We start from the raw sequence: 15,165 nt of genomic DNA, 5'->3' as shown, positions 1-15,165 counted from the left end.
GCCTGGAGGGCAAAACCTCCTGGATTTTCTCGAGTTGCGGCAGGTGCTCTCGACTTACGACGGGGACCTCAGGGACCCGCTCTGGTGGCCTCAGGAAAGGCCAGTCCCCATGCGAGTTCCTCGGGGGCCTCTCGGGATTCCTCTCCCGTCGATGCCGGGGCCTAAGACCTTGTGTGGAGTCGGGGCCGGAACCTGAGGATTCCTCTCCAGTGCTGACATGGATCTTGGGGTACTTCTGGAGTCTCCCCAGGGGAGTCAGTCCTCGTCTCGAATGCGGGCATGCACTTGCGCTTTCCTCCAGAGCGGTAGCAGCAGTGTCACGCAGTCCGCCGCGTGGATCAAAGGATTTATGGTTTTCTCTCGAGTCTTTCCCACGAGGCTTTCCCACGAGGCTTTCCCACAGGGCTGTCCCACGTGCACACGTGGTGGGATTCGATCCTCGGCTTGAACGTCAAGGCAGTGCAGGGAAATCAGGTTCCTCTGGAATGGACTGACACATCTGAGGGACTCTTGGAATGGTGGCACGACCCTGGAGTTCCTCTCGCCTTTCCTGTGGAGACCGCCTCCTCTTGAGATGCGACGGGAATGCCGGGAATTCTTTCCCTACGAAACAGGGAAAGGATCCCTCTTCTCGAGCTAGGAGGCGCAAACCGGGCTCCCCTAGATGTGTGCGGGACACCACGTGCTTCCTCTCGAGTGGAGACGGGTATGTCGGGGAACTTCTTGAGTTGCAGCAAGGGTGTGAAGGACCCTTTGGAAGTTCCAGTGGTTAGACGTGATTGGCCTCGAGAAGCCTCAGCGGAAATGGGCCTCATCTCGCCTGGAGGGCAAAACCTCCTGGATTTTCTCGAGTTGCGGCAGGTGCTCTCGACTTACGACGGGGACCTCAGGGACCCGCTCTGGTGGCCTCAGGAAAGGCCAGTCCCCATGCGAGTTCCTCGGGGGCCTCTCGGGATTCCTCTCCCGTCGATGCCGGGGCCTAAGACCTTGTGTGGAGTCGGGGCCGGAACCTGAGGATTCCTCTCCAGTGCTGACATGGATCTTGGGGTACTTCTGGAGTCTCCCCAGGGGAGTCAGTCCTCGTCTCGAATGTGAGCATGCACTTGCGCTTTCCTCCAGAGCGGTATCAGCAGTGTCACGCAGTCCGCCGCGTGGATCAAAGGATCTATGGTTTTCCCTCGAGTCTTTACCACGAGTCTTTCCCACGAGGCTTTCCCACGAGGCTTTCCCACAGGGCTGTCCCACGTGCACACGTGGTGGGAGTCGATCCTCGGCTTGAACGTCAAGGCAGTGCAGGGAAAACAGGTTCCTCTGGAATGGACTGACACATCTGGGGGCTCTTGGAATGGTGGCAGGACCCTGGAGTTCCTCTCGCCTTTCCTGTGGAGAGCGCCTCCTCTTGAGATGCGACGGGAACGCCGGGAATTCTTTCCCTACGAAACAGGGAAAGGATCCCTCATCTCGAGCTAGGAGGCTGAAACGGGGCTCCCCTGGATGTGTGCGGGACACCACGTGCTTCCTCTCGAGTGCAGACGGGTATGTCGGGGAACTTCTTGAGTTGCAGCAAGGGTGTGAAGGACCCTTTGGATGTTCCAGTGGTTAGATGTGATTGGCCTCGAGAAGCCTCAGCGGAAATGGGCCTCATCTCGCCTGGAGGTGAAAACCTCCTGGATTTTCTCGAGTTGCGGCAGGTGCTCTCGACTTACAACGGGGACCTCAGGGACCCGCTCTGGTGGCCTCAGGAAAGGCCAGTGCCCATGCGAGTTCCTCGGGGGCCTCTCGGGATTCCTCTCCCGTCGATGCCGGGGCCTAAGACCTTGTGTGGAGTCGGGGCCGGAATCTGAGGATTCCTCTCCAGTGCTGACATGGATCTTGGGGTACTTCTGGAGTCTCCCCAGGGGAGTCAGTCCTCGTCTCGAATGCGGGCATGCACTTGCGCTTTCCTCCAGAGCGGTAGCAGGAGTGTCACGCAGTCCGCCGCGTGGATCAAAGGATCTATGGTTTTCCCTCGAGTCTTTCCCTCGAGGCTTTCCCACGAGGCTTTCCCACAGGGCTGTCCCACGTGCACACGTGGTGGGAGTCGATCCTCGGCTTGAACGTCAAGGCAGTGCAGGGAAAACAGGTTCCTCTGGAATGGACTGACACATCTGGGGGACTCTTGGAATGGTGGCACGACCCTGGAGTTCCTCTCGCCTTTCCTGTGGAGAGCGCCTCCTCTTGAGATGCGACGGGAACGCCGGGAATTCTTTCCCTACGAAACAGGGAAAGGATCCCTCTTCTCGAGCTAGGAGGCGGAAACGGGGCTCCCCTGGATGTGTGCGGGACATCACATGCTTCCTCTCGAGTGGAGACGGGTATGTCGGGGAACTTCTTGAGTTGCAGCAATGGTGTGAAGGACCCTTTGGAAGTTCCAGTGGTTAGATGTGATTGGCCTCGAGAAGCCTCAGCGGAAATGGGCCTCATCTCGCCTGGAGGGCAAAACCTCCTGGATTTTCTCGAGTTGCGGCAGGTGCTCTCGACTTACGACGGGGACCTCAGGGACCCGCTCTGGTGGCCTCAGGAAAGGCCAGTCCCCATGCGAGTTCCTCGGGGGCCTCTCGGGATTCCTCTCCCGTCGATGCTGGGGCCTAAGACCTTGTGTGAAGTCGGGGCCGGAACCTGAGGATTCCTCTCCAGTGCTGACATGGATCTTGGGGTACTTCTGGAGTCTCCCCAGGGGAGTCAGTCCTCGTCTCGAATGCGGGCATGCACTTGCGCTTTCCTCCAGAGCGGTAGCAGCAGTGTCACGCAGTCCGCCGCGTGGATCAAAGGATTTATGGTTTTCTCTCGAGTCTTTCCCACGAGTCTTTCCCACGAGGCTTTCCCACAGGGCTGTCCCACGTGCACACGTGGTGGGAGTCGATCCTCGGCTTGAACGTCAAGGCAGTGCAGGGAAAACAGGTTCCTCTGGAATGGACTGACACATCTGGGGGACTCTTGGAATGGTGGCACGACCCTGGAGTTCCTCTCGCCTTTCCTGTGGAGAGCGCCTCCTCTTGAGATGCGACGGGAACGCCGGGAATTCTTTCCCTACGAAACAGGGAAAGGATCCCTCATCTCGAGCTAGGCGGCGGAAACGGGGCACCCCTGGATGTGTGCGGGACCCACGTGCTTCCTCTCGAGTGGAGATGGGTATGTCGGGGAACTTCTTGAGTTGCAGCAAGGGTGTGAAGGACCCTTTGGAAGTTCCAGTGGTTAGACGTGATTAGCCTCGAGAAGCCTCAGCGAAAATGGGCCTCATCTCGCCTGGAGGGCAAAACCTCCTGGATTTTCTCGAGTTGCGGCAGGTGCTCTCGACTTACGACGGGGACCTCAGGGACCCGCTCTGGTGGCCTCAGGAAAGGCCATTCCCCATGCGAGTTCCTCGGGGGCCTCTCGGGATTCCTCTCCCGTCGATGCCGGGGCCTAAGACCTTGTGTGGAGTCGGGGCCGGAACCTGAGGATTCCTCTCCAGTGCTGACATGAATCTTGGGGTACTTCTGGAGTCTCCCCAGGATAGTCAGTCCTCGTCTCGAATGCGAGCATGCACTTGCGCTTTCCTCCAGAGTGGTAGCAGCAGTGTCACGCAGTCCGCCGCGTGGATCAAAGGATCTATGGTTTTCCCTCGAGTCTTTCCCACGAGGCTTTCCCACGAGGCTTTCCCACAGGGCTGTCCCACGTGCACACGTGGTGGGATTCGATCCTCGGCTTGAACGTCAAGGCAGTGCAGGGAAATCAGGTTCCTCTGGAATGGACTGACACATCTGAGGGACTCTTGGAATGGTGGCACGACCCTGGAGTTCCTCTCGCCTTTCCTGTGGAGACCGCCTCCTCTTGAGATGCGACGGGAATGCCGGGAATTCTTTCCCTACGAAACAGGGAAAGGATCCCTCTTCTCGAGCTAGGAGGCGCAAACCGGGCTCCCCTAGATGTGTGCGGGACACCACGTGCTTCCTCTAGAGTGGAGACGGGTATGTCGGGGAACTTCTTGAGTTGCAGCAAGGGTGTGAAGGACCCTTTGGAAGTTCCAGTGGTTAGACGTGATTGGCCTCGAGAAGCCTCAGCGGAAATGGGCCTCATCTCGCCTGGAGGGCAAAACCTCCTGGATTTTCTCGAGTTGCGGCAGGTGCTCTCGACTTACGACGGGGACCTCAGGGACCCGCTCTGGTGGCCTCAGGAAAGGCCAGTCCCCATGCGAGTTCCTCGGGGGCCTCTCGGGATTCCTCTCCCGTCGATGCCGGGGCCTAAGACCTTGTGTGGAGTCGGGGCCGGAACCTGAGGATTCCTCTCCAGTGCTGACATGGATCTTGGGGTACTTCTGGAGTCTCCCCAGGGGAGTCAGTCCTCGTCTCGAATGTGAGCATGCACTTGCGCTTTCCTCCAGAGCGGTATCAGCAGTGTCACGCAGTCCGCCGCGTGGATCAAAGGATCTATGGTTTTCCCTCGAGTCTTTACCACGAGTCTTTCCCACGAGGCTTTCCCACGAGGCTTTCCCACAGGGCTGTCCCACGTGCACACGTGGTGGGAGTCGATCCTCGGCTTGAACGTCAAGGCAGTGCAGGGAAAACAGGTTCCTCTGGAATGGACTGACACATCTGGGGGCTCTTGGAATGGTGGCATGACCCTGGAGTTCCTCTCGCCTTTCCTGTGGAGAGCGCCTCCTCTTGAGATGCGACGGGAACGCCGGGAATTCTTTCCCTACGAAACAGGGAAAGGATCCCTCATCTCGAGCTAGGAGGCTGAAACGGGGCTCCCCTGGATGTGTGCGGGACACCACGTGCTTCCTCTCGAGTGCAGACGGGTATGTCGGGGAACTTCTTGAGTTGCAGCAAGGGTGTGAAGGACCCTTTGGATGTTCCAGTGGTTAGATGTGATTGGCCTCGAGAAGCCTCAGCGGAAATGGGCCTCATCTCGCCTGGAGGTGAAAACCTCCTGGATTTTCTCGAGTTGCGGCAGGTGCTCTCGACTTACAACGGGGACCTCAGGGACCCGCTCTGGTGGCCTCAGGAAAGGCCAGTGCCCATGCGAGTTCCTCGGGGGCCTCTCGGGATTCCTCTCCCGTCGATGCCGGGGCCTAAGACCTTGTGTGGAGTCGGGGCCGGAATCTGAGGATTCCTCTCCAGTGCTGACATGGATCTTGGGGTACTTCTGGAGTCTCCCCAGGGGAGTCAGTCCTCGTCTCGAATGCGGGCATGCACTTGCGCTTTCCTCCAGAGCGGTAGCAGGAGTGTCACGCAGTCCGCCGCGTGGATCAAAGGATCTATGGTTTTCCCTCGAGTCTTTCCCTCGAGGCTTTCCCACGAGGCTTTCCCACAGGGCTGTCCCACGTGCACACGTGGTGGGAGTCGATCCTCGGCTTGAACGTCAAGGCAGTGCAGGGAAAACAGGTTCCTCTGGAATGGACTGACACATCTGTGGGACCTTTGGAATGGTGTCACGACCCTGGAGTTCGTCTCGCCTTTCCTGTGGAGAGTGCCTCCTCTTGAGATGCGACGGGAACGCCGGGAATTCTTTCCCTACGAAACAGGGAAAGGATCCCTCATCTCGAGCTAGGAGGCGGAAACGTGGCTCCCCTGGTTGTGTGCGGGACCCACGTGCTTCCTCTCGAGTGGAGATGGGTATGTCGGGGAACTTCTTGAGTTGCAGCAAGGGTGTGAAGGACCCTTTGGAAGTTCCAGTGGTTAGACGTGATTAGCCTCGAGAAGCCTCAGCGGAAATGGGCCTCATCTCGCCTGGAGGGCAAAACTTCCTGGATTTTCTCGAGTTGCGGCAGGTGCTCTCGACTTACGACGGGGACCTCAGGGACCCGCTCTGGTGGCCTCAGGAAAGGCCAGTCCCCATGCGAGTTCCTCGGGGGCCTCTCGGGATTCCTCTCCCGTCGATGCTGGGGCCTAAGACCTTGTGTGAAGTCGGGGCCGGAACCTGAGGATTCCTCTCCAGTGCTGACATGGATCTTGGGGTACTTCTGGAGTCTCCCCAGGGGAGTCAGTCCTCGTCTCGAATGCGGGCATGCACTTGCGCTTTCCTCCAGAGCGGTAGCAGCAGTGTCACGCAGTCCGCCGCGTGGATCAAAGGATTTATGGTTTTCTCTCGAGTCTTTCCCACGAGTCTTTCCCACGAGGCTTTCCCACAGGGCTGTCCCACGTGCACACGTGGTGGGAGTCGATCCTCGGCTTGAACGTCAAGGCAGTGCAGGGAAAACAGGTTCCTCTGGAATGGACTGACACATCTGGGGGACTCTTGGAATGGTGGCACGACCCTGGAGTTCCTCTCGCCTTTCCTGTGGAGAGCGCCTCCTCTTGAGATGCGACGGGAACGCCGGGAATTCTTTCCCTACGAAACAGGGAAAGGATCCCTCATCTCGAGCTAGGCGGCGGAAACGGGGCACCCCTGGATGTGTGCGGGACCCACGTGCTTCCTCTCGAGTGGAGATGGGTATGTCGGGGAACTTCTTGAGTTGCAGCAAGGGTGTGAAGGACCCTTTGGAAGTTCCAGTGGTTAGACGTGATTAGCCTCGAGAAGCCTCAGCGAAAATGGGCCTCATCTCGCCTGGAGGGCAAAACCTCCTGGATTTTCTCGAGTTGCGGCAGGTGCTCTCGACTTACGACGGGGACCTCAGGGACCCGCTCTGGTGGCCTCAGGAAAGGCCATTCCCCATGCGAGTTCCTCGGGGGCCTCTCGGGATTCCTCTCCCGTCGATGCCGGGGCCTAAGACCTTGTGTGGAGTCGGGGCCGGAACCTGAGGATTCCTCTCCAGTGCTGACATGAATCTTGGGGTACTTCTGGAGTCTCCCCAGGATAGTCAGTCCTCGTCTCGAATGCGAGCATGCACTTGCGCTTTCCTCCAGAGTGGTAGCAGCAGTGTCACGCAGTCCGCCGCGTGGATCAAAGGATCTATGGTTTTCCCTCGAGTCTTTCCCACGAGGCTTTCCCACGAGGCTTTCCCACAGGGCTGTCCCACGTGCACACGTGGTGGGATTCGATCCTCGGCTTGAACGTCAAGGCAGTGCAGGGAAATCAGGTTCCTCTGGAATGGACTGACACATCTGAGGGACTCTTGGAATGGTGGCACGACCCTGGAGTTCCTCTCGCCTTTCCTGTGGAGACCGCCTCCTCTTGAGATGCGACGGGAATGCCGGGAATTCTTTCCCTACGAAACAGGGAAAGGATCCCTCTTCTCGAGCTAGGAGGCGCAAACCGGGCTCCCCTAGATGTGTGCGGGACACCACGTGCTTCCTCTAGAGTGGAGACGGGTATGTCGGGGAACTTCTTGAGTTGCAGCAAGGGTGTGAAGGACCCTTTGGAAGTTCCAGTGGTTAGACGTGATTGGCCTCGAGAAGCCTCAGCGGAAATGGGCCTCATCTCGCCTGGAGGGCAAAACCTCCTGGATTTTCTCGAGTTGCGGCAGGTGCTCTCGACTTACGACGGGGACCTCAGGGACCCGCTCTGGTGGCCTCAGGAAAGGCCAGTCCCCATGCGAGTTCCTCGGGGGCCTCTCGGGATTCCTCTCCCGTCGATGCCGGGGCCTAAGACCTTGTGTGGAGTCGGGGCCGGAACCTGAGGATTCCTCTCCAGTGCTGACATGGATCTTGGGGTACTTCTGGAGTCTCCCCAGGGGAGTCAGTCCTCGTCTCGAATGCGGGCATGCACTTGCGCTTTCCTCCAGAGCGGTAGCAGGAGTGTCACGCAGTCCGCCGCGTGGATCAAAGGATCTATGGTTTTCCCTCGAGTCTTTCCCTCGAGGCTTTCCCACGAGGCTTTCCCACAGGGCTGTCCCACGTGCACACGTGGTGGGAGTCGATCCTCGGCTTGAACGTCAAGGCAGTGCAGGGAAAACAGGTTCCTCTGGAATGGACTGACACATCTGGGGGACTCTTGGAATGGTGGCACGACCCTGGAGTTCCTCTCGCCTTTCCTGTGGAGAGCGCCTCCTCTTGAGATGCGACGGGAACGCCGGGAATTCTTTCCCTACGAAACAGGGAAAGGATCCCTCTTCTCGAGCTAGGAGGCGGAAACGGGGCTCCCCTGGATGTGTGCGGGACATCACATGCTTCCTCTCGAGTGGAGACGGGTATGTCGGGGAACTTCTTGAGTTGCAGCAATGGTGTGAAGGACCCTTTGGAAGTTCCAGTGGTTAGATGTGATTGGCCTCGAGAAGCCTCAGCGGAAATGGGCCTCATCTCGCCTGGAGGGCAAAACCTCCTGGATTTTCTCGATTTGCGGCAGGTGCTCTCGACTTACGACGGGGACCTCAGGGACCCGCTCTGGTGGCCTCAGGAAAGGCCAGTCCCCATGCGAGTTCCTCGGGGGCCTCTCGGGATTCCTCTCCCGTCGATGCTGGGGCCTAAGACCTTGTGTGAAGTCGGGGCCGGAACCTGAGGATTCCTCTCCAGTGCTGACATGGATCTTGGGGTACTTCTGGAGTCTCCCCAGGGGAGTCAGTCCTCGTCTCGAATGCGGGCATGCACTTGCGCTTTCCTCCAGAGCGGTAGCAGCAGTGTCACGCAGTCCGCCGCGTGGATCAAAGGATTTATGGTTTTCTCTCGAGTCTTTCCCACGAGGCTTTCCCACGAGGCTTTCCCACAGGGCTGTCCCACGTGCACACGTGGTGGGATTCGATCCTCGGCTTGAACGTCAAGGCAGTGCAGGGAAATCAGGTTCCTCTGGAATGGACTGACACATCTGAGGGACTCTTGGAATGGTGGCACGACCCTGGAGTTCCTCTCGCCTTTCCTGTGGAGAGCGCCTCCTCTTGAGATGCGACGGGAACGCCGGGAATTCTTTCCCTACGAAACAGGGAAAGGATCCCTCATCTCGAGCTAGGAGGCGGAAACGGGGCTCCCCTGGATGTGTGCGGGACACCACGTGCTTCCTCTCGAGTGGAGACGGGTATGTCGGGGAACTTCTTGAGTTGCAGCAAGGGTGTGAAGGACCCTTTGGAAGTTCCAGTGGTTAGATGTGATTGGCCTCGAAAAGCCTCAGCGGAAATGGGCCTCATCTCGCCTGGAGGGCAAAACCTCCTGGATTTTCTCGAGTTGCGACAGGTGCTCTCGACTTACGACGGGGACCTCAGGGACCCGCTCTGGTGGCCTCAGGAAAGGCCAGTCCCCATGCGAGTTCCTCTGGGGATTCCTCTCCCGTCGATGCCCGGGCCTAAGACCTTGTGTGGAGTCGGGGCCGGAACCTGAGGATTCCTCTCCAGTGCTGACATGGATCTTGGGGTACTTCTGGAGTCTCCCCAGGGGAGTCAGTCCTCGTCTCGAATGCGGGCATGCACTTGCGCTTTCCTCCAGAGCGGTAGCAGCAGTGTCACGCAGTCCGCCGCGTGGATCAAAGGATCTATGGTTTTCCCTCGAGTCTTTCCCACGAGGCTTTCCCACGAGGCTTTCCCACAGGGCTGTCCCACGTGCACACGTGGTGGGAGTCGATCCTCGGCTTCAACGTCAAGGCAGTGCAGGGAAAACAGGTTCCTCTGGAATGGACTGACACATCTGTGGGACCTTTGGAATGGTGTCACGACCCTGGAGTTCGTCTCGCCTTTCCTGTGGAGAGTGCCTCCTCTTGAGATGCGACGGGAACGCCGGGAATTCTTTCCCTACGAAACAGGGAAAGGATCCCTCATCTCGAGCTAGGAGGCGGAAACGGGGCTCCCCTGGATGTGTGCGGGACCCACGTGCTTCCTCTCGAGTGGAGACGGGTATGTCGGGGAACTTCTTGAGTTGCAGCAAGGGTGTGAAGGACCCTTTGGAAGTTCCAGTGGTTAGACGTGATTAGCCTCGAGAAGCCTCAGCGGAAATGGGCCTCAACTCGCCTGGAGGGCAAAACTTCCTGGATTTTCTCGAGTTGCGGCAGGTGCTCTCGACTTACGACGGGGACCTCAGGGACCCGCTCTGGTGGCCTCAGGAAAGGCCAGTCCCCATGCGAGTTCCTCGGGGGCCTCTCGGGATTCCTCTCCCGTCGATGCCGGGGCCTAAGACCTTGTGTGGAGTCGGGGCCGGAACCTGAGGATTCCTCTCCAGTGCTGACATGGATCTTGGGGTACTTCTGGAGTCTCCCCAGGGGAGTCAGTCCTCGTCTCGAATGTGGGCATGCACTTGCGCTTTCCTCCAGAGCGGTAGCAGCAGTGTCACGCAGTCCGCCGCGTGGAGCAAAGGATCTATGGTTTTCCCTCGAGTCTTTCCCACGAAGCTTTCCCACGAGTCTTTCCCACAGGGCTGTCCCAAGTGCACACGTGGTGGGAGTCGATCCTCGGCTTGAACGTCAAGGCAGTGCAGGGAAAACAGGTTCCTCTGGAATGGACTGACACATCTGGGGGACTCTTGGAATGGTGTCTCGACCCTGGAGTTCCTCTCGCCTTTCCTGTGGAGATCGCCTCCTCTTGAGATGCGACGGGAACGCCGGGAATTCTTTCCCTACGAAACAGGGAAAGGATCCCTCATCTCGAGCTAGGAGGCGGAAACGGGGCTCCTCTGGATGTGTGCGGGACCCACGTGCTTCCTCTGGAGTGGAGACGGGTATGTCGGGGAACTTCTTGAGTTGCAGCAAGGGTGTGAAGGACACTTTGGAAGTTCCAGTGGTTAGACCTGATTAGCCTCGAGAAGCCTCAGTGGAAATGGGCCTCATCTCGCCTGGAGGGCAAAACCTCCTGGATTTTCTCGAGTTGCGGCAGGTGCTCTCGACTTACGACGGGGACCTCAGGGACCCGCTCTGGTGGCCTCAGGAAAGGCCAGTCCCCTTGCGAGTTCCTCGGGGGCCTCTCGGGATTCCTCTCCCGTCGATGCCGGGGCCTAAGACCTTGTGTGGAGTCGGGGCCGGAACCTGAGGATTCCTCTCCAGTGCTGACATGGATCTTGGGGTACTTCTGGAGTCTCCCCAGGGGAGTCAGTCCTCGTCTCGAATGCGGGCATGCACTTGCGCTTTCCTCCAGAGCGGTAGCAGCAGTGTCACGCAGTCCGCCGCGTGGATCAAAGGATCTATGGTTTTCCCTCGAGTCTTTCCCACGAGGCTTTCCCACGAGGCTTTCCCACAGGGCTGTCCCACGTGCACACGTGGTAGGAGTCGATCCTCGGCTTGAACGGCAAGGCAGTGCAGGGAAAACAGGTTCCTCTGGAATGGACTGACACATCTGGGGACTCTTGGAATGGTTGCACGACCCTGGAGTTCCTCTCGCCTTTCCTGTGGAGAGCGCCTCCTCTTGAGATGCGACGGGAGTGCCAGGAATTCTTTCCCTAAGAAACAGGGAAAGGATCCCTCATCTCGAGCTAGGAGGCGGAAACGGGGCTCCCCTTGATGTGTGCGGGACCCTCGTGCTTCCTCTCGAGTGGAGACGGGTATGTCGGGGAACTTCTGGAGTTGCAGCAAGGGTGTGAAGGACCCTTTGGAAGTTCCAGTGGTTAGACTTGATTAGCCTCGAGAAGCCTCAGCGGTAATGGGCCTCATCTCGCCTGGAGGGCAAAACCTCCTGGATTTTCTCGAGTTGCGGCTGGTGCTCTAGACTTACGACGGGGACCTCAGGGACCCGCTCTGGTGGCCTCAGGAAAGGCCAGTCCAAATGCGAGTTCCTCGGGGGCCTCTCGGAATTCCTCTCCCGTCGATGCCGGGGCCTAAGACCTTGTGTGGAGTCGGGGCCGGAACCTGAGGATTCCTCTCCAGTGCTCACATGGATCTTGGGGTACTTCTGGAGTCTCCCCAGGGGAGTCAGTCCTCGTCTCGAATGCGGGCATGCACTTGCGCTTTCCTCCAGAGCGGTAGCAGCAGTGTCACGCAGTCCGCCGCGTGGATCAAAGGATCTATGGTTTTCCCTCGAGTCTTTCCCACGAGGCTTTCCCACGAGGCTTTCCCACAGGGCTGTCCCACGTGCACACGTGGTGGGAGTCGATCCTCGGCTTCAACGTCAAGGCAGTGCAGGGAAAACAGGTTCCTCTGGAATGGACTGACACATCTGTGGGACCTTTGGAATGGTGTCACGACCCTGGAGTTCGTCTCGCCTTTCCTGTGGAGAGTGCCTCCTCTTGAGATGCGACGGGAACGCCGGGAATTCTTTCCCTACGAAACAGGGAAAGGATCCCTCATCTCGAGCTAGGAGGCGGAAACGTGGCTCCCCTGGTTGTGTGCGGGACCCACGTGCTTCCTCTCGAGTGGAGATGGGTATGTCGGGGAACTTCTTGAGTTGCAGCAAGGGTGTGAAGGACCCTTTGGAAGTTCCAGTGGTTAGACGTGATTAGCCTCGAGAAGCCTCAGCGGAAATGGGCCTCATCTCGCCTGGAGGGCAAAACTTCCTGGATTTTCTCGAGTTGCGGCAGGTGCTCTCGACTTACGACGGGGACCTCAGGGACCCGCTCTGGTGGCCTCAGGAAAGGCCAGTCCCCATGCGAGTTCCTCGGGGGCCTCTCGGGATTCCTCTCCCGTCGATGCCGGGGCCTAAGACCTTGTGTGGAGTCGGGGCCGGAATCTGAGTATTCCTCTCCAGTGCTGACATGAATCTTGGGGTACTTCTGGAGTCTCCCCAGGGGAGTCAGTCCTCGTCTCGAATGCGGGCATGCACTTGCGCTTTCCTCCAGAGCGGTAGCAGCAGTGTCACGCAGTCCGCTGCGTGGATCAAAGGATCTATGGTTTTCCCTCGAGTCTTTCCCACGAGGCTTTCCCACGAGTCTTTCCCACAGGGCTATCCCACGTGCACACGTGGTGGGAGTCGATCCTCGGCTTGAACGTCAAGGCAGTGCAGGGAAAACAGGTTCCTCTGGAATGGACTGACACATCTGGGGGATTCTTGGATTGGTGTCTCGACCCTGGAGTTCCTCTCGCCTTTCCTGTGGAGAGCGCCTCCTCTTGAGATGCGACGGGAACGCCGGGAATTCTTTCCCTACGAAACAGGGAAAGGATCCCTCATCTCGAGCTAGGAGGCGGAAACGTGGCTCCCCTGGATGTGTGCGGGATCCACGTGCTTCCTCTCGAGTGGAGACGGGTATGTCGGGGAACTTCTTGAGTTCCAGCAAGGGTGTGAAGGACACTTTGGAAGTTCCAGTGGTTAGACGTGATTAGCCTCGAGAAGCCTCAGCGGATATGGGCCTCAACTCGCCTGGAGGGTAAAACTTCCTGGATTTTCTCGAGTTGTGGCAGGTGCTCTCGACTTACGACGGGGACCTCAGGGACCCACTCTGGTGGCCTCAGGAAAGGCCAGTCCCCATGCGAGTTCCTCGGGGGCCTCTCGGGATTCCTCTCCCGTCGATGCCGGGGCCTAAGACCTTGTGTGGAGTCGGGGCCGGAACCTGAGGATTCCTCTCCAGTGCTGACATGGATCTTGGGGTACTTCTGGAGTCTCCCCAGGGGAGTCAGTCCTCGTCTCGAATGCGGGCATGCACTTGCGCTTTCCTCCAGAGCGGTAGCAGCAGTGTCACGCAGTCCGCCGCGTGGAGCAAAGGATCTATGGTTTTCCCTCGAGTCTTTCCCACGAGGCTTTCCCACGAGGCTTTCCCACAGGGCTGTCCCACGTGCACACGTGGTGGGAGTCGATCCTCGGCTTGAACGTCAAGGCAGTGCAGGGAAAACAGGTTCCTCTGGAATGGACTGACACATCTGGGGGACTCTTGGAATGGTGGCCCGACCCTGGAGTGCCTCTCGCCTTTCCTGTGGAGAGCGCTTCCTCTTGGGATGCGACGGGAACCCCGGGAATTCTTTCCCTACGAAACAGGGAAAGGATCCCTCATCTCGAGCTAGGATGCGGAAACGGGGCTCCCCTGGATGTGTGCGGGACCCTCGTGCTTCCTCTCGAGTGGAGACATGTATGTCGGGGAACTTCTGGAGTTGCAGCAAGGGTGTGAAGGACCCTTTGGAAGTTCCAGTTGTTAGATGTGATTACCCTCGAGAAGCCTCAGCGGAAATGGGCCTCATCTCGCCTGGAGGGCAAAACCTCCTGGATTTTCTCGAGTTGTGGCAGGTGCTCTCGACTTACGACGGGGACCCCAGGGACCCGCTCTGGTGGCCTCAGGAAAGGCCAGTCTCCATGCTACTTCCTCGGGGGCCTCTCGGGATTCCTCTCCTGTCGATGCCGGGGCCTAAGACCTTGTGTGGAGTCGGGGCCGGAACCTGAGGATTCCTCTCCAGTGCTGACATGGATCTTGGGGTACTTCTGGAGTCTCCCCAGGGGAGTCAGTGCTCGCCTCGAATGCGGGCATGCACTTGCGCTTTCCTCCAGAGCGGTAGCAGCAGTGTCACGCAGTCCGCCACGTGGGTCAAAGGATCTATGTTTTTCCCTCGAGTCTTTCCAAGAGGCTTTCCCACGAGGCTTGCCCACAGGGCTGTCCCACGTCCAAACGTGGTGGGAGTCGATCCTCGGCTTGAACGTCAAGGCAGTGCAGGGAAAACAGGTTCCTCTGGAATGGACTGACACATCTGAGGGACTCTTGGAATGGCTGCACGACCCTGGAGTTCCTCTCGCCTTTCCTGTGGAGAGCGCCTCCTCTTGAGATGCGACGGGAACGCCGGGAATTCTTTCCCTACGAAACAGGGAAAGGATCCCTCATCTCGAGCTAGGAGGAGGAAACGGGGCTCCCCTGGATGTGTGCGGGACCCCACGTGCTTCCTCTCGAGTGGAGACGGGTATGTCGGGGAACTTCTGGAGTTGCAGCAAGGGTGTGAAGGACCCTTTGGAAGTTCCAGTGGTTAGACGTGATTGGCCTCGAGAAGCCTCAGCGGAAATGGGCCTCATCTCGCCTGGAGGGCAAAACTTCCTGGATTTTCTCGAGTTGCGGCAGGTGCTCTCGACTTACGACGGGGACCTCAGGGACCCGCTCTGGTGGCCTCAGGAAAGGCCAGTCCCCATGCGAGTTCCTCGGGGGCCTCTCGGGATTCCTCTCCCGTCGATGCCGGGGCCTAAGACCTTGTGTGGAGTCGGGGCCGGAATCTGAGTATTCCTCTCCAGTGCTGACATGAATCTTGGGGTACTTCTGGAGTCTCCCCAGGGGAGTCAGTCCTCGTCTCGAATGCGGGCATGCACTTGCGCTTTCCTCCAGAGCGGTAGCAGCAGTGTCACGCAGTCCGCTGCGTGGATCAAAGGATCTATTGTTTTCCCTCGAGTCTTTCCCACGAGGCTTTCCCACGAGTCTTTCCCACAGGGCTATCCCACGTGCACACGTGGTGGGAGTCGAT

Source organism: Ovis canadensis, chromosome 13, assembly GCF_042477335.2.
Source record: "Ovis canadensis isolate MfBH-ARS-UI-01 breed Bighorn chromosome 13, ARS-UI_OviCan_v2, whole genome shotgun sequence".
Taxonomy (NCBI): domain Eukaryota; kingdom Metazoa; phylum Chordata; class Mammalia; order Artiodactyla; family Bovidae; genus Ovis; species Ovis canadensis.
This window is presented reverse-complemented; position numbering follows the sequence as displayed.